Here is a 23,742-nt window from a genome sequence, read left to right as displayed (position 1 = left end):
GACTTCTGAGGCTACTTTACCCTTTCAACTATGCATATCTGAAACCCAAAAAATACGGCTCTGATCAGAGAAGGAATTCTAACACATCCTCTCCTAACTGTGGTGAACCTTCTTCTGGGAATCCACTGGCATCATGTAGAAAGTTCGAGAAACTTTATAACAGATATGCCAACCTGTGGAGGCAGCTGTGGAACACAGTTCCTAGTCTCATGAATTTGTACCACAACCATGGCTGCATGAGAAATTCCTTTTCTCTTGAAAAAGTGGGAGCCCAGGTGTCCAAATGATTGTCTTATCCCGATCTCTTAAGCCTATACTTTGCAACCTTTAATTCCACAAAACCTCTAGAAAAAAAAAAAAAAAAAGTTAGTGTCATCAAACTTTGGAGGGCATCATTCCAGATGGGCTTTGGTTGAACTGTCTGGGGATTATTAAGTCACCTGTTCTCTATCTTTGGAGACACAGATTGTGAGTTCCTTCTGCACTAACTCTGTGTGCTGCTCCCATGTTTCCTGAGCAACCTAGTAAGGGGCTTGCTTGATAGTAGGTGTGCTTGCTTGCTTGCTTGCTTGCTTGCTTGCTTGCTTTTCTTTTTTCTTCTCTTTTTGTTGGGTGGTGGTGGTGGTGGTGGTGGTTTTTCAAGACATAGTTTCTCTGTATAACAGCCTTGGCTATCCTGGAACCCGTTTTACAGACAAGGCTGGCCTCAAATTCACAGAGCTTGCCTACCCCTGCCTCTTGAGCACTGGGATTAAAGGCATGGACCTCCACGCCTGACTTTAGCTTTCCTTTCATAATTTCTCTCTGTGATAACTATTAGAGATGGTACACTCTGCAGTGTACAGGTACTACCTTGGGCATGAAAGAAGATGTCAAGATGAGGATTTTTGCCTTCAAAGACCAAAATCCCATTTATTGTCAGTGGTGACATGGCACTGAGCACACCCTATCAGATATCCTGGGAAAGTTAGTCATTCCCAAAGCTGTGCTGCTGGCCAACTGGTCTACAGAGGGGGTTCTACTCGAAGACACTAACATCTCATTGGCTCCGCCACAGCACCCCAGATAGATCCACACCTCCTGGATCCAGTGAATATAGAGAAACCTAACTCAAGTCGTCACAGAATGAACACTGACCCACGGTCAAATCCAAGTTTAAAAAGCCACCTTCATTATAGTTACCTCTCTTCTATTCAAACCAAAGAGACACATTCCAGACTTCTTTCTCCTCTTTCCACCCAACAAATCTTCTATTGTCATTGTGACTGCTGAATCTCTCCCTAACTCACTTCCTCTCCAGCACCACCCTAGCCTGTATCTTCATTCAACCTCCTATCTTCCCCCAGTCCCCTGTAACAAAGTATTTTCCTTCTCCTGTAGACTCTTCACCCAGCCGCAGGTCTGAGGTTTTGGGTTTTTTTTTGTTTCGTTTTGTTTTTACATACAAATAGGATCATGGGGTTGCTCTGCTCAGGGGAAAAGCCAAACTGTAGTTGACAAAGGCTTTTACAATGTACAGTCTGCCATTTTTCTTTCTGTTTCTCTGCCTCATTCTCCAGTCCATCACTGGTTCCTTCATTCTTTGATTCCACACAGTCATCTTGTTCTGGGATACCGAAGACACAAGTGATTAGCACGGACCAACAAAATGGGGCTCTTTCCCCTTGTGGAGCGTTCAAGAACAGGTAAGTTGGTAAATAGATGAATTAAAAGTCTGAATCCCCTACTGGTTCACCCAATGCTTCTAAACTTCCAGGTTCCACGGCGCTAGGCTAAAGCATTTCCACAGGATCACATCACCATTCTGAGACTATGATCTTCTATCTATGGAATGCTTCCTTTTCCGGGCACTGCTTAAAGTGCTTTACAAGTAAGCCATCGAATCTGTAAAACAGTCTATCTGTAAATCAGGCTTGCGGTGCTGCAGGTGTGGCCTGGCTGGCCTCCGTAGCAGGTGCCCTGTGGAAAGGTCAGCAGAGGACCTCCTACTATCGTCACCGTCCCAGAGCCCTGCTTGCAATATTGAGAGTGTCTACAGGGTGCAACTCACGGGTAAACCTCAAAACTTCTGTTGTCCTGCCTGCAGTTAGCATGAGTCACATCAAAAGACACACTGCCAAATTGGCAACTTGAACTTTGTTTAATTTCAGAGGATAAAAAAAGTGGGCAGAAGACATCCACAAAGTCACTTAAAATGTCTAAAAATGGCCCTCAAACATAAGATGTTGCCTTTAGGAGAAACACCAAAACGATAAATAGCAACTTCTTCACACACAACTTGGCAAAAGTTCAAACTTAAAGATAACACGGACCTAGCAAAAAACGTGCAGAACCCTCTTCTCACGCGTCGCTGATGAGAGTGAAGAGCAGTATGGCCCCGTGCTTTTCCAAACAGCCACAAAGCCTGTGTTGCATTTCTGTCCATTCTTCTAAGCACCAAACTCTAGGTCTCTGACTCCCAACGGCACAGCACGCTATGTCCAAGGTTGTCCATTGCCACAGCGCCTGCAGCTGCGAAAGACTGAACACGAGATGTCCGAGCTCAAGAAACTGTGATTAAAAACTCATAATGGATCACTTTTGAAGAAAAAAAAAAATCACTGTGAATTAATCTGGAGCAATTTCCAAGAGAAACTCTTACAGGGAAGAAAAAAGCAAATTACATTAAAAAGTATGTAGCGTGCTCTTTTTTTGCATGATGAGGGAATAACAAAATATACATGTATCTATTTGCCTATTCAAAAAGACATCTAAGAAGGCTAACTAGGAAGTGATAACATGCATTCCAATGGTAGAAGGAATTACACATCCCTGTGGCCGGGTGGAATGACACTTCTCGGAGTGTACCTTTTTGTATATAACACTAACTTTTAAAAACACCTATTTTTAGAAAGACTATAAATGGAAGTGAAAATTGCAAACAATCTCAATAGTATTTAAAATTAATGATAATCATTTTGAAAAGGAGAGTAAAGAAAATTCAAATAATCCTAGTAATTTACAAATATAATATTGGACCATACCTGTTCTTAATCTTATTCAAAGTCAGGAAAGAAGCCATTCAAAATCAAAACTTTAAAAAAAAAAATAAACCTGTTTATAGAGATATAGACGATGCAATTGTGCTGGCTAGTTTTTATGTCAACTTGACACACAACTTGGCATCTTGGAATAACTTTTTTTTTTTTTCTGAGTCAGGGTTTCTCTGTGTAGCCTTGGTTGTCCTGGAACTCACTCGGTAGACCAGGCTGACCTCGAACTCAGAAATCCGCCTGTCTCTGCCTCCCAAGTGCTGGGATTAAAGGCATGCGTCACCACGCCCAGCTTTGGAATAACTTTTAACTGAAAAAAAGTCTCCATATGTAAGGCCTGTAGGCAAGTACGTAGGACATTCTCCTGATTAATGATTGAAGGGCCCAGGCCCCTGGTACAACCCCTGGACAGGTAGTCCTAGGTGGTATAAGATCGCCATCTGAGCAAGGCTTAGAGAGCAAGCCAATAACTGACTTCGAGTAACCGCGCTCTTCCGTGGTGCCTGCCTCAGTTCCCACTTTGAGATCCTGCTCTGACTTCCCTGGATGATAGACGTTAAACTGTAAACTGAAACAAACCATTTCTTCCTCCAGTTGTTTTTGGGTCAGTGTTTTGTCACAGCACTGGAAAGCCTGACTACACCAACAATTAAACCTGAATTCATTTTAGATTTATTACAGGATAAAGCAAATGAGTTAAAAAAAAATGTCTTCCCATGGCGAAGAGTCATGGTTGTCAATGAGAAAGAGGAGTCCTAAAAATAATGAAAGAGGGAAGGCTAAAAGACTCTTATGGAACAGCTTTATTTCAGGGGTTGCTATAGACTCCGGATTTCTAATATGCACAAAAGTGTATGCATATACATATACACTCATGCACAAGCATCAGAACCTGAGTTCGGACCCCCCAGCACCCACAGAAATATGTTGTGTGCTATGGTGCAGGCATGTACATAACCTTGCCAGCTGATCTGTAAAATTAGCAGGGACAAGTAGATACTAGAGCCTAATGACCCAGCAGACTAGCCAATACTGTGCTCCAGGGTCAGTGAGCAACCATCTCAAAAAATAAGATGATGGATCAATTAAGAAAGACACACAGTATCCCCCTCTGGCTTCCACACATCTCCTCATGGACGAGCACACCCGAACATTTGCCTCAACATACCTGAACATACAACTATTCAAAGTACAAACAAAATGGATATTCATTTTACAGAGTAAGATATTATCTTTCTGATAAATTAAGGATTAATACAAACATGCATTCCACATATTACCACAACATTATGAAGAATAACTGTCACATACAATTTAGTACTAGAGGAAACATCATATCAGGTTAATGCACAATAATAAAAAGATACAGCCATGTAAAACATGTTTGGATACAGAAAAACTTGGAAAGAGATGTTAAAGGGAAAAGGAGATAAGGTTACATGGGGGTATCCTCGCGCTCCTGGCACTGTTTGAGGAATAACTAATGTTCTAATTCTGAAATCTGAACCAGCAACATAATCCGTAGGGTAATTAGCATCCCCAGCCGTAATGGCAGCAGGCTCCTCGGGGCAGACTTGGGCAGCTCTGCTGCTCTGTCTCTGTGATGTGCAGTTTGGAAAGCTCCGTTTATCGAGATGTTATTATCCCCAAGAACACAATGCTTTTTCAGAGAGATTAGACAAAGAGAGGGGAAAAGCCTTGAAAGGATGGTTCCAAAATGGTCTGTCTACTGTCGACTACCCATCAGATGAGAGGCACAGGGAATAAAGAAGCTGTTAATTCACAGAATAGTTAAGAATTCAAGCCTTCAGGAAGTCATTTCTACTGTCAAAATAAAAGCATAGCTTCTGCAAGATGAAAGTTGATACAGTTAACCACACATGACTCCCAGAGAGCATTCTGGCCTTGTTCTCTCCCATGTCAGCTCACCCTCTGCTGCTCAGAGTAATCCTGAACGATGCAATCATCCAGGATAGCAGGGGCCTGCATGGCTTTCTTCCCTCACTTTTACTAAGGAATCTATTCGTCGAGGCTTCTGCTAGCCCTTGTGTTTTAATTCCCTCCCTCTCTTTCTCTCTCTTCTTCACTCTCTCCCCTTCACTCCTACACACCACCCCCTATGTCTCTCTTTTTTTCTTTTTCCTTCCCTATTTTTTTTAAGAAAACCTCTTTTTGCTATTCCACTTACCTAGAGCCCCAAACCTACCCCCTTTATAGTCTTCAGTTACTACACCTGAATCAAGATGAGTCAAACTTTTATTTTTTAAAAAATACATTTAATATACAATGTTAAATATAATACTAATTTATTATAACTAAATTATATTAACTATATTAATGTTATACTAGTAAAATAATATATAATAAAATATAAATCAAATATAGAAATATAATTATATAAGTATATGTTGAATATAATATAAATATATATTTATATATAAATATATATATGGGGCTAGAGAGATGGTCAAGAGTACTTGCTATTTCACAGAGGAGCCAGGTTCAGTTCCAGCTCCTACATCAGATGACTTTCAACTTCCTGTAACTCCAGTACTAAGGAATACAGTATCCTTAGGTAGCTATACACATGTGGTGCTCTTATGTACATTCAGGCACACACATACACACAAAATAAACATAAATATTTTTTAAATTATGCATATATAGAACTAGGCATGGCAGCTCAGTCTCTAATCTGAACACTTGGAAGATGGAGGCAGGAAGATCAGTAGTTCTAGATCAGCCTGGACTACATGATATACCCTGTCTCTAAATAATAAACCAGCCAGCCTGTATTATCTTTATGTATGGAATGCCCACCCAAAAGGGCTGTGATTCCTAAAGAAAACTTTCCCCTTCACCTCTTAGGAAGAGGAGACTAAAGTCCTGATGAGGAGTTACCCACTTTCCCCGGACAGGGAATACAGCCTTAGGTTCCAACGCCAGGACCATGTAAACCAAGCATGGTGGCATCCACCTGCAATCCTGGTACTCAGGAGGAGATGAGGGATCCAAAATCCAAGGTAATTCCTAGCTGCTCAGGATCAGTCTAAGCTGCTTGGGACCCTAGGGAAAGAAAGAGAGGAGGGGAGGGAGGAAGTGAACAGGAAAAGAAATGAGAAAGGTGGGGAAGGAAAAATGAGAAAAGGTTCTTCCTGTAAGATGTAGATTTGAACAGCATTAGTGTAAACTACTCCATTGATATCAGAGAGATGAGGTAGGGTTAGGCTGGAGGAATTGACAGAAAAAAAAATGTGTGTGTGTGTGTGTGTATATATATATATATATATATATATATATATATATATATATATATATCAATGGCCAGGATAGGATAGAAAAAGTATTAGATATTATTGTTTTTCAAATAAATTAAATTGAGCTCGACTGCCCTCTCTCCACCCCTACCCTCACCCCGAATAAAAGACTGTCTGCTTTGGGAACAACTGAATTCTCTGTAGACCTGGTGACCTTTTCCATGGCGTGCTTTCCGGAGGAACTTCAGCCACACACACACTTTACAGATTGTTGCTCCTGAAGATGTGTGGCTTGTAGGCAATCCCCAGGAAGGTGCTATTGAGAAATGGACTCCTTATTCCTTATTGCTGCTTCCCTGGAGTGTGTGGAGCTCTGCATATTGGCAGAGGCACTTCACAGTCCCAGAGATGAAAGCAATACCAGGCGGCTAAGCAATGACCTTGGGGACAGGTAGCATTTGAAGCATGGAGGGCCATTAGCAGACCATGAACTTGGCCCAACCAAGATGGACTCTGCAGGAGACTTCCCTTGACCTCAGGGGCTAGCAGTCACTGATTAAGCCCAGAAAATGAACAATGACTGTTCCCAGTAAGATCACGGGTCTCACGAAACACTTCCTTTGGGATTAAACATTTCACGGAGTGGCCTGACAGGAAATTTTTCATGGGGGCGAGGGAAACTGGATTTCCTGCTGTAGTAGATGTGTATAAAAATCAAGCATCTGTGTTTCTTAGTTGTTTTGCTACTATAACAAAAAACTCAACTAATCTATGTATGAAGACAAAGGTTATGTGGGCTCAAAGGCTTGGGGATTCTAGTCCGTGATCAGGCTGACTAGCCGATTCTAGATAGCTAGGGCGTGCCCAGTGGCAATTTTACAGAGTGTCTGACAGAGCAAGACCACTCACTTCATCATAGAGAGGGAAGGCCAGAATTCCACATCCCCTCTAAAGGCCAGTCCCAAAGGCCTCTCTCCACCCACATGAACACACACCGAGCTCCACCTCTTAAATGCCCCCAACCTCCAAGAGCACCGTCCTGGGGACCTTCATGGGGCGGAAAGCTGGGCATGCTGCTCTTTCCTTCACTTTTGTGAATATTTATTGTTCATTTACTCTTTTTTTATTTGTTTTTATTTCATGTGCATCAGTGTCTTGCCTGCACATTTGTCTGTGTTCCAGGGGCGTTAGGCTCCCTGGAACTAGAGTTACAGATAGTTGTTGTGAGCTGCTGTGTAAGTGGTGGGAATTGAACCAGGGTCCTCTAAAAGGACACTATGCACTCTTAAGGGCTGAGCCATCTCTTCAGCTCCCAAATAGAGCATTTTCTACCTGGGCTTGCTTCTAAGATTTAGGGGTCCATTTCTGCCCAGAACAAGGAACTTCTGTCCTTCATGAATACAAGAGAAAGCCGATGGTCCCTCCAGCCCATATTCATCTAGAGGTGCAATGTCTCAAACTGAGACACATGAGTTTCACACAAATATATGGCGATCTAGCCATAAGACACAGTGAAAAGAACAGCAGCTCCGCCTCTTGGTTTTATGCACCTGAAAATATAATTACGCTTTCTGACCTCAGTTCCTCTGCTGTGACAGTCTCGGCCCAACAGTTTTCACTGTGACCACAGGTATGAGAGCTATCACTATTGCTTTTCCTACAGTATAATTCCACAAGACAAGAACCACTGACATCAGACTCAGAGCCTTTCACAAAAGCAGACACTGAAGCTTAAAAGGTTGCAGAACTTTTTTGGGTTTACATTACTAGTAAACTGAAGAGCTGGGACCTAACCTGGTTTTTTGTTTGTTTGTTTGGTTGGTTGGTTGGTTTGGTTTTTCTGTTTTGATTACCCATGTTTTTAAACATATTGTCTTCTCCTCATGACATTTTCTGAAAATCTATATTCATTCAGGTCACTAGACAGCTGGCTGCATGGGTTCTGGATGTCTGCAAGACTGTTTCTGCAGGAGCCATTCAGTCCAGACCCAACGGCATCCATGGGAAGCACTCTCCTGGATGAAATAGGGCTCATCTCTCCAACAAATGACTGCTACAGAATCCCAAAGGATAAGGATCTTGCAGTCACTAAAGCATTAACAGTTTAGGACTAGCAGGATGGCTCAAAGGGTTAAAGACCCTTGCCACACAAACCTAGACACTTAAGTTCAACCCCAAAAACCCACGGTAAAAGGAGAGAATACGACCAAGTCTCAAAAGTTGTTGCCAACCTCTCAAAACATGTGTGCCATGGGACACACAAACACACGATCAATGGTTTAAATCTTGTATGTATTACAGATGAGTAGAGAGGACAGCAAAAGTTAATTTAAATCCATCAACTACAACTGCCTGAATATTTTTGCAAGGGAACATAACAGTGGTTTTTATATCGTGATCTTCATACAAAATAATTCCTGGCAGGGCTTTCTGGGAAACTATATTGCACTCTCTAGCACTTTCTCAAATGTGGTCAACGAGCAGAAACTACCACCGTGACAGAGAACGTGGTGCTTACAACGTGAAGCAAACATTGTCTTGTGCTTTCAGATCCTCGGAGAGCAGGATACTGAATGGTCTCTACTTCAGACAGCCTGCGCCGATAATGCCTAACATGCTTCCACGGCCTGCCTGTCCACCCTAGGAGATGCTTTTGAAGTTGGTGGGAAACTCAGACTTCATAGAGAAACTGCAGATCTGTATCTCTTATCGTTAAGATAATGTCTACCTTCGTATCATTATAATCAACATACTTCATTCACAACTGCAAGACAACCAAATCTTCCTGTCTCACACCCAAGCATAATTAACTCTTAAAAACTTACTGGCCGGCTGTAGAACCATTCCGCCACCACAATGTCCTTAGAATACATTGCCCTCATAGCCTATTGAATCTTGGTTTCACTAAAGATGTTTCATCACTGTGCTTTGGTGGCTAAATCTCACCTAAACCCCCAATACTTTGTGACAGTTTAATGCCATGTCCCTTCTTGCCCAGCATCTTTGAAATCGGTCTTCTACTATAACCAATTAGACTATAAGTCCCTTCTTCCCATTTCATGTAACAGGTCTTTGCTTAAATGCCGCTGCCTGCTGATTTAGCAAATAGTTACCTTTCAGTCTTGTCCTGACCACTGTCCAAGGGAAGATTTAGTAAAATATAATAAAACGCTAGTTGTTTGAAGACATGGATTTGATGTCGTTTTCCATGCAGCAATAGATAGCAAACACATAGCTTAATGCCACTCAATAAATAATACGATGTAAACTCTCAAGTAAATGCATCAAAATAAACACTGGGTTCAGGTGACAGCAATCTGTTCGTTTCCTCTGTCCAAAGCAATGGTTCTGCCAGGCATGGTGGTGTACACCTGGAGTCCCGGAACTCAGAAGGCGGAGACAGAAGCATCTATGAAGCAAATCTGGGCTACAAAGGAAAATCCTGTGTCAAAACACAACAAAGCAAAAACGCTTTTTAATTCTGTTTTGTTTGAAGACAGTAGTAATATGTAGCCTTCACCTGCATGACATGTTCCCACAGATTTGCCCAAATATCCACAGGTGACCATTGTCAATGGATTATGGATCAGGCAGCTCCCACTAGGAACAGACTCAGGCTTTTTTAAATCTACAAACATGAAGCACTTCCTTAAGTAAAATTATGAAATTTAATGTTCAAGTTTAAAAAAAAAAACAACACCCCACATTCCATCCAGTCAACACATACCACAGATATCACAAGCATATACACACAAAAAAACAATTTTTCAACTGACTCACATTTGAAATATTTTCCTAAACATTGTCCTGATTTCTTATCTGTAGAATCTCCAGGGAGCTCCTCATGCGGTATCAATTTGGGGATATAATTTTTCTGAAAAGAAAGTAGAAAGAATTTATTTTATCCTGTGGCATAACCAGTGAGTTTTCCCTTATTGTTCCCTTGGAACCCTGAACTTCATAATTTTATTATTTGTATGGTATAATTTTTTAGAAATACTGTCAAACTCGGAGAGACCTCTCTCAGGGTCTCTTTCATGTAGAAGCTTCAGAGATCTGGACATAACCAATTTCCTTTTTCGTGACAAGCTTAGATACGTTTGGGGTTGAGATGTACGAGATAGTCACAGTTGTATATGCTATAATTTACAGAATATTACCAATAGGAGCGAACTTTCATTTCCAGTCATTGATGAAGACAAGGTCCCTTTTACAACTTGACTCGTGTAGTGATGGAAAGGATACTGTTTTGTGTTTCGTGTCTCTAAAATATTATTTTTCTGCTCCTCACACGCATAACTCCGCAGCTGAGCACTGTAAGATACTTTTAACCTCTGACCTGACAGGTGTGCATATCACCTTTGAACCCAAGAACAAAGGCGGTGAAAGACAAAGGACGCTTGCGTTCTGGTTTTTCCCCTGCTGGGCTTATATCCTAAAAGGTGTTATTAAATAGACTGGGGAGAAAACAGAAAGTAAATGAGGATTTGCGAGCCTTTCTTCTGTGTGGAATTTGAGAAAGGAACTTACCCTCCCCAAGATATAGTCTTATTCTGATATAAAGGAAAATGCACCAGATTAAAAGAGACGGTGAATAGTGGTTAATGAATAGTGGTCCTCAGTTATCACTCCTGAGCATGCTCTGTGTGGGGTCCAGAGGTCATAGTGCTATCAAGGGGCCAGGAAGGTAGAGAATTAAGAATCAGAGGTCGTGTTGCTGATAACAGTGTCTAATCCAATCCAGGAACCAGAGGGAGATCCAGCCCTGACCTCCATGAGTGGAAAGGAACAGTAGGTAGGTCCTAGTAGCCACCAAGAACAAAACAAAGACAGGTGAGTGCCAACCAGTTCCCTAGAAGTGTACAAGACACTAGACAAGTAAGTCACAGCAAAGACGGTGAGGTCGCACAAGAGCTCAGGACCCATGCCTCCATCTCACATGTCCTCCCCTTCCAAGGGGTCACACCAGGAAGCTATCACTGTCTGGAGCCATGCTCTTCAGCTCTTGCTGAAGAGTCACTGGGAAAGTTGTATTACCATAACAATGCTTCTCTTTTTAGATTATGTCCCATGATAACTCTAAAACAGAGGTTCTATTGCATTTTATATGGAGAAACATAAAGCAAGGGAAATTTTAAGTCATTTCCTTAGGCCATCTTGCTGAGATCCTATGAGTAGCACTCAGGAGCTGACACTCAAACTCAAAGCAGCTTGAAGAACTCGGGGTGTCTAATACCAGTAGTCCCATCTATTTGGGTTGACTATTCTCCGTAGAAAATAATTTCTCCGAGTTAGGATTTAGTGCCCTTCCGGATAAACAGCCCATCCAAACAAACATGCAATCAAGGGTTGCCTTCATTCTTCTGTGGAGTCAAAGGCCACAGTTGAACACCTAGGGAGCTTCTCTTAGGTTTGTTTTCATTTGTTTTGCCACCATGGCCAGCATGTGACATCAGTAACAGATCTGTAAGAAAAATTACTTTCACCTCCGGTGTATGCAACGTAGCCAGCTTCTCACAGAACAGAGCTCAAAATGTTTTAAGGAGGGATACTTTCTGGAAAAGTAATGAGTGTCTGTCATGATTCTGTGGACCCCACACACCGGAGCTGTGCTGTCAGGAGCCGTCCCATCCCCTCTGCTCCATTAAAGAAACCAGTGGTGGAACTCAAGGCCCGTTTCCTCCCAGCAAGGCTGTGTTACACATTCTAACTCATGGAAAGCCGTTAGGAAACTGATGCAGAGAACCCAGAAGCTAGCAGTGCAAGGCCTCCAGATTCCATTCTCAGGTTTCTGATGAGAACTTGTAAAGCTACATCAACCCTTCACATTCCTTTCAATTCTGCAAAACTAAAGGGGATGCAACTATCACACCACAACGTTATATTGTTATTATATAAAATTTCCCGGTTACTCCCTGTGGAAGAGGAGGCAGAAAATGTGGACGAGCCAGAGGGAATGGAAGGTGCTTACAAAATCAGGCGCTCTAAGCCAACACCATCAAGGGTCATGTGAACTCACAGAGACTGAGGCAGTTTGCGCAGGGCCTGCACGGCTCTGCATCAGGTCCTCCGGGTACTGACTGTGGTTTCCGGTTTAATGTTTTCGTGGGATTCCTGGGTGTTTGAGCAAGTAGTTCTCGGACTAATGGACCTTCTTCTGGCTCTTTTTCTTCAGTTTGTCTTTTCCAACTTTGAAGTGCTAGTTTTTGCATTGTCTTATTATATTTTATTTTGTAATATTTTATTATTATCCTTTAGAAACTTGTTCTTTTCTAATGAGAGACAGGGAGAGAGTGGATTCAGATGGGAAGGGAAGTGGGAAGGAATGGGGAGGAGATGGAGGGGAACCATAATCAGGATAGATTATGTGAGAAAAGAATGTATTTTCAAAAAAAAAATTTCAGGGTTACTGCCAAAGTTGGGGAAACTTCTATCCACTCTCATTCGTGTAGACGGTTCGAGTATGGGTTTTGCTTGAAACAGCGCTCCTGTTAATCGTGCTCTGTGTCTTCAGGTCAGCCGCCCCACACTACTCTCCTCAGACCTAGTTCTCCGAGACAGAGCCATAATTTATTGCTGCTGCTGACCGCGTGCCCAGGAAGTGAGGTAGCAGCTATGCGGAGCAGGAGGCGCTGATGTCCTTCAAGCCTCTGGTCCACGGCGTACCCTAGCTGATAAGAGCTATATACAGAGCTACAATTTGTTCCTAGGCAGTTCTGCTTGTGTGTAAGGACTCCCATCCTCGTGATTATTAGATACATAGCTTTATTTTATTCCCAACTCCTAGCTGGGAGTGCCTCAAAGTCTCGGGAAGCCAATTCCTGTAACTAGAGGGCTGTCACTCCTTGCAAGGGAGCGTTAGAGAGACTGAGTCTCTTCTCCACTCAACTGTCACTCATCCTACTAGTTCATATTCAAGGGTGTCGGACATTTAATCAATGTAGCACCGAACTGTAGACTTGTGACAATAATGGCTGCAGATAGATAGGAGGAGAGGCAAGCCAAAGCCAAAATGGAATGGAGAGTAAATATATCTCACTAGATATATTTTGGACCTTATCTCATTCGTTCACAATTGTCCCAACCAGATATAGATAGATAGATAGATAGATAGATAGATAGATAGATCAAATATATGTGTGTGTGTGTGTGTGTGTGTGTGTATGAATTTCAACGAGGATAAAATAGTTTCCTCTTATTCCTATGTTATGCAGGAACGAAAGTATTCTTGTCTATGTGGGAAAACAGTTTTACTGTCTATCGTGACCATATTTAAATCTGAAGGTCACGCCCCCAATATTGGGATTCTCTCCACACATTTTTTGTTTTTGTTTTTCTTTTAGCCCATCCTTCATGGATGGTAACTGAGCGAACTTACTAATTTCAGGCCAGTTAAGGAAAACTTCGGGGGTTCCCCATGCCTGTAAGTAGGGAACTTACTCTTCATGGGGGAGGTGGTTTATTCCTTAGCACAAACCTTGCAGGATCATTTTTAAAATCCTGGATCAGTGGTTCTCAACCTCCCTAACACTGTGACCCTTTAAAACAGCTCTTCATGTCGTGGTGACCTCCAGCCACAAAATTACGTTTTTGCTACTTCGTGACTGTAATCTTGCTACTTTTGTGAATCTTAAGGCAAATGTCTGCTATGCAGGATATGTGACATGCAATCCCGGCCCACTGGTTAAGACCCACAGCTCTAGAGGCTTGGGAGGTAGCTCAGCAGTGAGGAACACTTGCTGCCTTTCCAGAGGGCCAGGTTTGGTTCCTGGCACCCAGGTGTCAGTTTACCATGGTCTATAACTCCGGTCGTAAGGGTGCTGAAGCCTTCTGATTTCATGCACATACGCTCACCCAGGCACAAACACAGACTAAGAGCTCTCCTCTTCTGCTGGTGAGAACTCTGTTCACACTTTCAAGCCTCCAGCAGGCTCCTCCACCGTGTGGTTTGACTCTCAAGTGTCATCCACTGCATGCGTTTTAGGGAACTTGGTTCACAGCTTGGGAGGCCAGGGGAAAGGTCGTGGGACCTTTGGGATAAGAACTGGGGGTGAGCCGGGCGTGGTGGCGCACGCCTTTAATCCCAGCACTCGGGAGGCAGAGGCAGGCGGATTTCTGAGTTCTAGGCCAGCCTGGTCTACAAAGTGAGTGCCAGGACAGCCAGGGCTATACAGAGAAACCCTGTCTCGAAAAACCTAAAAAAAAAAAAAAAAAAAAGAACTGGGGGTGACAGAGGTAGATCACTGGACGGCAGCCTTTTGAGGATTACAGTCTGGCTTCCCTTCCACAATTTCCCACGGTCATGGACTGAGCCACGACACCATGCCTTTTTCTACCATGATGGGGTATAGTCCCTGAAACCATGACCCAAAATAAAGCCATCTTCCCGTTAGTAGCTTCTGTCACATATTCCTCATGGTAGGGGAAGGGAAATGAATACATCCAAAGGCAGTTATGACCCACAAACCCCATTTTCAATTCTGCTGCTTGTCTGGGCCACCCCGAAGTTCTTGAGCTCAGTGTTACTGGCAAATAATCAAAAATACCCACAGGGCTACTCCATGGACCCGAATATAATATACTCAAGAGTCCAGGCGGCTCAGTCTGATTTCAAAAAGTCAACACATAGATGAAAGAAAGAAAGAAAAAGTCAGGAGATCTGAGGTCTAAAGGCCGTTCCCAGAGGAAAACCATCCTGAAATTCACAGCCTACTTCCTCTCCCCACACACCTCTGGAAGCAAGCCAACCCTGATGGGAGAGACAGAAACCTCCCCTTGTTTCTTGGTCTAGTCTACAACAATCACTGTGTCACAAGAGGCCCCGAACACTGGATCTGATTACCTGCAGATCACACTGTCAGCTTGCAGAACAAGCCTGTCCCCACTAGTGACGGGATACAGTTACTATCTGCTATGCTTGCTGGATCTTACCACAATATTCTTTTCAGGAATTTCTTAACTCAGTCTACCACCCCCTGAACACAGGCACGCTCACCCAATCTTGATAGGCCTGGTGGCAGGTGGCCCAAGAGGAGTCTGAACACTGTCTCAAGGAGATAAGGGTTTTCAGTTTTCTATTTGTCTCAAAGTCCACTTTTCCTTCCTTTGGTAAATCCCACATTTATCATTATGCCCATTAAAACTCTTCTTTCTTCCTGAATGTCAAAGTCCAAGTCAGGAAAGGCCAGAAAGGATATTTCAGTAGGTGGCTAATTCCAAACTAAATTAGAACCAAAATGATAACTTCTCAGGGTCACAATCCAGAAATAGCTCATATTCAAAATAAATAAGCCTGTGTATAGGGGCTGGGGGGAGGGCTGGGTAAAGCATTTGTCACGAAAGTCTGGCCTGAGTCAGAATCCTCAGAGCCCGTTTAAAGACCAGGCAAGATAGTGGATATCTGTAACCCCAGTGTCCTCAAAGGGAGGTAGGTGAAGACAGAAAACTCTGGAAGCTTCCATGCCAATTGTCTTGGCATACTCAGTAATGAACAAAAGAGACCTTGTCTCTAACAAATTTAAAGGTAAAGACTGGCACCTGAGAGGACTGGATGTCCACAGAGGACTGGATGTCCTCTGACAGCCACATCATGCATTCTGTGCCATGTGTGCACCCACATTCACACACACACACACACCATATACTAACACAGAGGGGAAAAAATTAATGTACATAGCACAACACAATGTTGCATGTTAACAGAGACAACTGAGTGCAGATTCTTTCATTTATAAGATGACAGAAGTAGTGTTTTAAAATTAGGACAAAATTTTTTTCCAGATCAGAAAAAAAAGGGGGAGGAGGGAATTACATATCCTCGAGATCACTGCAGCCTTTGGAGACATTTCTATCAAACTGAATTTGGCCATAGGGAAATCAGGTCAGTGTAATGAGATCAGACGTTTTGAGTCCAAAGCACCCCTTGAAGCACGCAGAACCTGAACAACGCTCCTTCCTGATGCCAAGGTGACAGTCAGTTGTCTGTTCTACTTCCTGGTGGTGTGACATACATACTCCAGGAAAAGCCAGTTGAATAAAAGAGTTCGTTCTATTCAAAGAACGTCAGTCTTCGGAGTGAAGGCTCTGAGGAAAAACAGAGGAGTTGGGCAATTTCTAGAAGACCTCTCTTCAGTCTTATTCTCACCCTAAGAAGCACCTAAAGTGGGAGTGGGGTGGGGGTGGGGGGTGGGCATGGAACGGGCAACGTTGAGATATTCCACAGATCTTAACTCATTTTCCCCCATCATTTAAGTGAGCCCAATTCACTTGAAAGCTATTAGGCAGTTAACTCATGCCCAACACTGTGCTAAGGACTGCATGAACTATCAAACATGCCCATGGAAAACCATTGACTATCATGTTAGCTTGCTATCATGTTAGCTGGCTGATGTTATCCATATGGAGAAAATAAAGCATAGTGCAAGAGTGTACCGCATTCCAAAATTGGTATTGTATCTCTGTGATTTCAATTTGTTTATGTACCATCCCATACATATGTCTACTAAATTATAACAAATTAAATTAATCATAATTTAAATATTCATGTCTAGCCTAGGCTATATTCCACTATGGCTAAAATGAGAAGACAGATAATGCCAAGTGTTGACAATGATGTGGGACAACTAGGCTTTTCACGTATCGATGACAAAAGGATAAACCAACGGGATAACTTGCGGCAGACTGCAGTATTTATGAATATATGGACAGAGATCTCTGGATCTGTATGTTCTGCACCTGGACATTCAGTCAACCACAGGTGGAAAGTATTTTGAACAATTTTTGCATTGGATTTCGAACATTTATTGGTATTGAACAATTATTGCATTGGTATTGAACATGTGGCAGACCTTCTTTCTTGACATTATTCTCCAAACCATATAATCTCCAATACATAATATTTGCATCGTCGTAGGCATATAAAATGTATAAAGGAGAAGCTAGGTATGGCAACTCATGCCTGTCGTACCGGCACTCGGGAGGCTGAGGCAGGAATATGGCTGGGTGATTGAGGTCCTCCTGGGCTATGTTGTGACTTTAAAGCTACTCAAGGCTATGAAAAGATACCCTATCTAAAAAGGAAAACGAAAGAAGGAATGGCGGGAGAAAGAGGAGGAAGGTGGGAGGGAAGAAGGAGGTGAATGATAAGCACTGTGTCCCATTTTATACAAGGACTTTGAGCATTTCGGGTTTGGGTATCTCCTCACAGAGCCCTGGAACCAGTCTCCTTGGATGCAAATAGATAACCTGTATGTTCTATGATTCAACAATCTATTCTTCTAACTAGCAGAAATCCATGAGTTTTCATCAAAGCACGTGTACAAGGATGGCCATCAAAGCACTACTTATAGTGTCCCCTAACAGGGGACAACCCAAATGACCACAAAGAGTAGATGTATGTAATACGTTATACTCAAGCATTAGTATCCTCCTGTGCAGCGACAATGAACAAACTGGAATGATGAGCAACAACAAGAAGAGGCCTCACCAAAGCGATGGGAGGAAGCCAGGTGGGAAGATGGCCATGTTCTGCTGGTTCCCTCGATATAAAACGCGGGCGTCAGTAAAGCGAATCCCTGTGCATTGAGCAGATCCAGAATGCTTACCTTTAGATCGGAGCAAAGTGAAAGAAAGCTGCAGGGTACCGAGAGGGACGAAGGTAACAAGCCCAGGCTGGTCAGAGGGGTGAGTTCACACTGCGAAAATACCACCCGCGTGCGTTTTCACACTCATATTTATTCGGCACACACACACACACTAAATCTGTTGAACCATCTTTCTCTGTCCCCTCCCCAAATAGGTTCTTATGTGTGTTATTTGTCAATAAAAAGAGTCAAAAAAGGGTTATACTCAGGTATTATAAATACATCAGCATTCTTTACGATTTTTTTTATTATTACTGGAGAGTTGAAGCCCAGAGAAGTTGTAGAAATTGACTTCCGATGATCTTTGAATAAGACGTCTGAACTCTGATGCATTTTTTTTTCTGACCCTGATTCTCTGGGTAGTTTCGTTTTTATTGTAAATTTTATTAGACCTATTCATCTTATTTAATATGTGAGTGCAGGCGTGGTGGCGCATGCCTTTAATCCCAGCACTTGGGAGGCAGAGGCAGGTGAATTTCTGAGTTTGAGGCCAGCCTGGTCTACAGAGTGAGTTTCAGGACAGCCAGGGCTACACAGAGAAACCCTGTCTCGAAAAAACAAAAACAAACAAACAACAACAACAACAAAAAACTTGATACGTGAGTGTTTTGGCTACATAGATGTAGGTGGAACATAACAACAGCTTGGTGCCCACAAAGGTAAGACAAGAATATTAGAGCCCCTGGAACTAGAATTACGGAGAATTGTGAACTATTGTGATGCTGGAGTCAGACACAGCTCCTCTGCAAGAACAGCAAGTGCTGTTATCTCTCCAGAGCCCCAAGGTCAGTGGTTCTCAACCTGTGGGTCACAACTTTGGAAATCAATGACCCCTTCACAGAGGCCATCTAATACCATTAGAAAAACATGGATGTTTACACTATGATTCATAACAGTAGCAATGAAAATCATTCTATGGGGGAAAGCAGTTCACTACAACATGAGGAACTGAATTAAAGGGTTGGGGGAATTAGGATGTTTGAGAGCCACTGCTCTAGGTGAGTTTAGAAAAGCATTACTTGTGGATCTGGGAAATGCCCAGGAAATAAAAGTGCTTCCAGGGGACCTCTGAATCTTGCTAGCCAAACAGTATAGACAAAATGGTGAGCTCTAGTTTCAATGAGAGAGACCCTGTCACAAAAAAAAACCCACAAGGTGTAGTCGGGCAGTGGTGGCGCATGCCTTTAATCCCAGAACTTGGGAGACCGAGGTAGATGGATCTCTCTGATTTCAAGGCCAGCCTGGTCTACAGAGTGAGTTCCAAGACAGCCAGAGCTACACAGAGACACTGTCTCAAAACAAAGCAAAACAAAACAAAACAAACCATAAAAAACCCAAGGTGGAGGTGAGAAAGGAAGACACCCACTGCAAACCTCTCTGGCCTCGATACACACAGAGACACGTGCGTGCACACGTATGCCACACATATAAATTAAATTCTTTATGGAAGAAACAGAAGAACATTTCTTGTATTGCACCTATTCTAAAATAATAATCTTGGCTTTCAGTTTTCACTCCTCATCAAATAGATTTGCCTTAAAGGTAAACTATGAGGCAGTGCACTGTAGCTGAGGCGTTAGATGTTAACACCAGAAGTCCAAGCCCTCACCACGTTCATGTGAAAGCAGCAGTCTGTCTGCAGTGAGGAGACCGTTGTTATCCACAGCTAAGCGGTCACCACCGTGTCAACTCCTCTGCTGCTCTGCTGCACCTATGGGTGAAGTTTGTGCTGCTTGTCATAGAGAGTCTTGAGGAAGCCAGATTCACTTTATCTTCCCTATGAGGGGCTTCCTCGTTTCTCACAAGGATGGATTCCTCAGTTCTGGGAAGTTACGGGAAGTCACAAGACATTGGGAATAGAGTGTGATGATGTTTGATCCTGATGGAGAAAGTCCAAGCATTGACACTTAGAAGCTGAAGACTTTGGGCAAGTCACTCTCCCTTTGTTTGCCTTTCCAGGAGAAAAAAAGCAGCCCTGTTTTACCTGCTTCGTTGAGTTGTTTTGAGGTAGAAGTTACATTTTTGCCTAGGAAATTGGGTTTGAAAACTAACACATGCAGAAGAACTCATATAAAATGTTATGATCGTGGGAAAATGTTATCAGTAAACTCTTCGTTTCCATCATGAGCAGGTATCGATGTGAGCCATTCCCAGGGCGATGGCAAACCACAGGGGACAAGTTGTTACAAACCGCATCTGGTAGGAGAAGACAGACGGTTAAAACTGCTAGGAGGAGAGTGAAGCTATGCCATGGAACAGAGTGACGAACAGGCTTCTCTAGTGGAGTGGCCAGAGGAGAGCATGTGTAGTCTGACCCGTGTCCTAGAGGTGAGCGTGAAGCTCTACGGGAAGAGTGCTCTAGGCAAAGGCAGGATGCAAGTGTACTGACACAGAAGGGACCTTCACCTCCTGAAGAGCAGAGAGAACTTTGGGGGGTGGGGCTGGGGCAGAGAGAGCTGGTTTAGAAAGATGCGTACAGACGCAACTCCGAAAGACACCGCGTACTGTGTCAGGAAACGGGCTCACCTGGTAAGAGGATATAGACAGGAAATGAAAACAGAACTAAGCCCTGTTTCTAGCAGAGGAAAATGAAAAGCGAAAGATTTTTCTCCCTGGGAGACCATAAACTTCAGCATGTTGATGACGTCACACACTAGCTTCGGAGGTGGCTTTTCTGAGAAGCTAAAGAAGTCCACAGTCCAGTCCTAGGAGGCACCTGACATTCATAGGTAAATTATACATATTTCCCCCCTTTGGAACTCTCATCAACTTGACCCTGTGTTAATGTACTCAAATGATACGGCTGGTTTCTGGCCTCAGGACTCCAGCAGCATGTCAGACCCTGGAGGTTTATAAAGATGCCCACCTCGGGTGTTTTCTAAATCTTCCCATCTGGCCATCTGGCCCAGCAGTCCTGACACGGAGGCTTCTGTAGGTCACATTACTTTCTCTCCTCCTTACTAAGACCCAAAGCCCAGACGATCCACAAGTCACCCCAGCCTTTCAACAACCCACCCCTTTCAAGCCTCCTCCTTCCTTCCCCAGTGACCTCACTACCCCTTCTGCAGAGCTCCGCTGACAGGCTCTCATTCTGGCAGCACGCATATTCTCTTGTGGCTCCATGATTTCACACAAGCTGTATCTAGAGCATCCTCACACCGCTGTAAAGCTGGGGGCTAAGTCAATGACACCATTACAACTAATCTTGTAGCAGGATGACACAAAATGGGTTGGGAGGAAGGTGACTGCCCAGAGAGTAAATGAATGACTCTCACCATGGAGATGCTCAACAAAGAGGATGAAGGATGGATGCAGCAGTGTGGGCTTGGGGAGGGTGTGGATCTGGGTTCTGAGGAGTTCAGTTCCCTCAAGTTCTCTTCTTTAACCTGAAGAAAAGCTTTCCCAGAGCAGCCACAGGCCACTGTCAGCCCTGGACAGTGGCACTGATCCCAGTGTGGACTACACAAAACAATGTGATCATCCTGTCAGGATCGGAAAGAGAAAAGACAGAAACAATTAGCATAAATACAAGGCCACCTACTTAATTAAAGGCACAAACCAGGGCAGCTAAAAAGCAGAATGTCAAGCAGGCAGGGAGTTTCGGGGAAGGTGAGTTACATAATTGAGACCCAGACAAGAGTGTTCTTTTCTCAAGGTTAGGAGACAAACCTGAGCCAATCAGCTGTTTCCAGACATTTCTTCCTATAAGCTTTCTACCAAGCAGCGAGACCTAGGAGTCAGGAGCATCAGAAATGAAGACTGACAGAGGCCTCCTAAGCCGGCCATTCCCCTGGGTCAATAGGCTGTCCTCTGGGTGAGGTGTGGCTCTGTGCTGGTGGTGACATCACAGGGCTCTCAAGATCATCACCATTTCACAATGTAAGGACTGTTCCAGCTGGAAGCAACCTTTGAGACCGTGTGGCCAACCTGGCCTTGATGAACAAAAAGGTTCAAAGGTCAGAGAAAGTTGCTCCGGGACAGGACTCGAGTCCCCGTGGTCATAGCCAGTGCCACGTTCACTTCGCCTCTCCCAGTGTACCTGCAGATAAGTCAAGTCCCAGCACTCAGGGGGCCTTTGCTAGGGGCGACTGAGAACCGCCCCTTCAGCAAACTTGCCCAAGCTAGCCCCTCCCCTTCTTGCTCACAGTCTCCTCCCCTTTCTGTTTTCTCTTTAGCCTCTCTTGTCTCTCTCCAAACCCGCCTCTGTCCTCACAGTGGTGGCACAAGAGAGACTGCATACTCCATTTTGTCTGACAGTGGCTCTGCAAGTCAGGAAACTGGAGACAAAGTATTTCCTTCTCTTTAAACACCTTCTTCATCGCTTCCAGGCCATATCTGGTACTGTTTCCAAAACAATCGCAAAATGAAGCCTCCTCAGGGTACCCAGCTAGCGGGAAAGCCCAAGACAGTGAGCTATGGATGGAAGACAGCCTCACACAGACATACAGGCAGGCAAAACACCAATGGATATAAAAATAAATTTATATATATATATATATATATGTGTGTGTGTGTGTGTGTGTGTGTGTGTGTGTGTGTGTGTGTGTAACAACAACAAACAAAAAACTCATTGTTCTCTGTATCTCCAGCTCCTCCAGACATCTCTGGCCTCCTTAGGTGCGCGCACACACACACACACACACACACACACACACACACATATTTTGTAGAAAAGGACATATGTAAAACTAAACATTGCTTTCCTTTTTTGATGATCGCCTTGCTTGATGATTTTCGTTTTTAATAATGACATGGTTAAAACAGAGAGGGAGCTGCCATTCGTTCCGAGTCTTAACCCACCCACAGCTTTTTCCTCTCTGCTAGCCATTGCCCCTACTAGAGAACTGCTCGTGTTCTGGGCAAATTTTTCCACAAAGGAAATACATTTGAATAGTATACTCTCAAGACCCAACAGCTTTCAATAAGATTCACAAAGTCCTCTGCAGTCTTCAAAGAGGAAGATTTGGGGACAGGATTTTCTTGATCCCCTTTAGATTATAACTCTGAAAAAGCCAATCCTACCAGACAGAGCTAAATGGGGAAATCAGAGCTTTCGCCATCCAAGGCCACCGTCCAAGGCTACTGTGGGGGAGCAGAATCTACTCCTGGGGCCTATCACTCACCCCAGTTAGACACTCTTGTCTAAAGTAACCACATTTCTTATAGTAACGTCCTTTGAAGTCATAGCCTGCGCTGCTGTCCTCATCAGGGACATGCAGCACTGCCCAAGCCCCCGGTGTCTTCTCCATTAACAGAGATGAAAGGAAACATAAAACCTAATCACAGCTCAGGAAACCTTTACTTAAAGAACAACATACACGGTGACTTCTCGGCTACCTGAGCCTGAGAAGATCATAGCTTTAAATCCAGCACAGTGTGGTCCAAGTCAGTTCAACGGGCAGTGAAGTGGTTCTTTGTTTTCAGGACCTGCTGGGCCAGGTTGAAGGAGGAGGCAGGCTCCTTACTTGGTTGGTATGCTACCCGGGGTGTTAGCATTACACAATCCCGAGCGAGCTGGACAGCAGGCAGACCTGGCGCTAGCTCGCTTGCACTGGAACAGAACAAAGCCTTGGGAGAGACTTTAACTTTCCTACAGCTCTGCCAGCATTTCTAATTGTTCCAGCTCTAGACTCGGGGGACTTTAAAAATGATAAAGTGGTAGGTTTGGAATTTATTTCGCTCCTGCAAAGAAAACTGCAGGACTCTCGTGGACTTGATAATTGCAGAGGTGTTGGCTTTCCCAATTTCCCTGCCATATCAACAGAACCTGCCAAGGAGGAGAACTTGCAGTGGGGCCAGGGCTAGATGGAC

At 43.6% G+C, this 23,742-nt stretch overlaps 1 long non-coding RNA gene across 2 annotated transcripts in view; it reads right to left on the bottom strand.

The window, feature by feature from the left end:
- Positions 1–17,123: 17,123 nt before the first annotated feature.
- The window catches only part of LOC110312729 (uncharacterized), a 64,869-nt gene continuing 58,250 nt past the window's right edge, over positions 17,124–23,742 (bottom strand). The window contains exons 1-3 of one of the 2 annotated variants that reach the window (XR_002380074.3): positions 21,601–21,729; positions 21,207–21,413; positions 17,124–20,127 (exon numbers count right to left, since the gene is read on the bottom strand). This is a non-coding gene — a long non-coding RNA (uncharacterized LOC110312729). Of the gene's footprint in view, positions 20,128–21,206; positions 21,414–21,600; positions 21,730–23,742 lie in introns of those variants that run through there. The other variant, XR_003835251.2, reaches the window with a different exon arrangement.

This window comes from Mus caroli, unplaced genomic scaffold (genome assembly GCF_978045245.1).
Source record: "Mus caroli unplaced genomic scaffold, Mus_caroli_1 scaffold_18, whole genome shotgun sequence".
NCBI lineage: Eukaryota > Metazoa > Chordata > Mammalia > Rodentia > Muridae > Mus > Mus caroli.
This window is presented reverse-complemented; position numbering and strand designations above follow the sequence as displayed.